This window comes from Etheostoma spectabile, chromosome 11 (genome assembly GCF_008692095.1).
Source record: "Etheostoma spectabile isolate EspeVRDwgs_2016 chromosome 11, UIUC_Espe_1.0, whole genome shotgun sequence".
Classification (NCBI taxonomy): Eukaryota; Metazoa; Chordata; class Actinopteri; order Perciformes; family Percidae; genus Etheostoma; species Etheostoma spectabile.
In genome coordinates, this window is record NC_045743.1 from 23,894,403 (window position 1) to 23,894,742 (window position 340).

Here is a 340-nt window from a genome sequence, read left to right on the forward strand (position 1 = left end):
TATTGTCACATAGGCTATTTATAACTGCTTTCATATCCATATTGTGCTACATTCTTCTTATGTTGAAGTTGTAAAGACATACAGCTGCAACACATGTAAATGAAAATTATCTGAAATAATTAAATAACCTTTTATGAACTATGATGTTCTGGCCATGGATCACATCTCTGGCCCAGGTCCAGCAGGCTCCGTCTCACACGCTGTTACTCTACCAATTGAAGTTAGTTGCATTCAATAACTTCTTCTGTGTTATTCATCGTGGCAGCCGCAATGGCAGAGTTACCAGCAGAAACACTGGTACAATTACAGGTTTGCCTCTCATGCTTAACAATATACAGCT

The 340-nt window shown here is 38.5% G+C and overlaps 1 protein-coding gene across 4 annotated transcripts in view; it reads left to right on the forward strand.

Moving 5' to 3' along the window:
* wdr4 (WD repeat domain 4) overlaps positions 1–340 on the forward strand; it is a 19,160-nt gene that overhangs the window by 5,477 nt on the left and 13,343 nt on the right. The gene's annotated exons all lie outside the window — the stretch shown is intronic.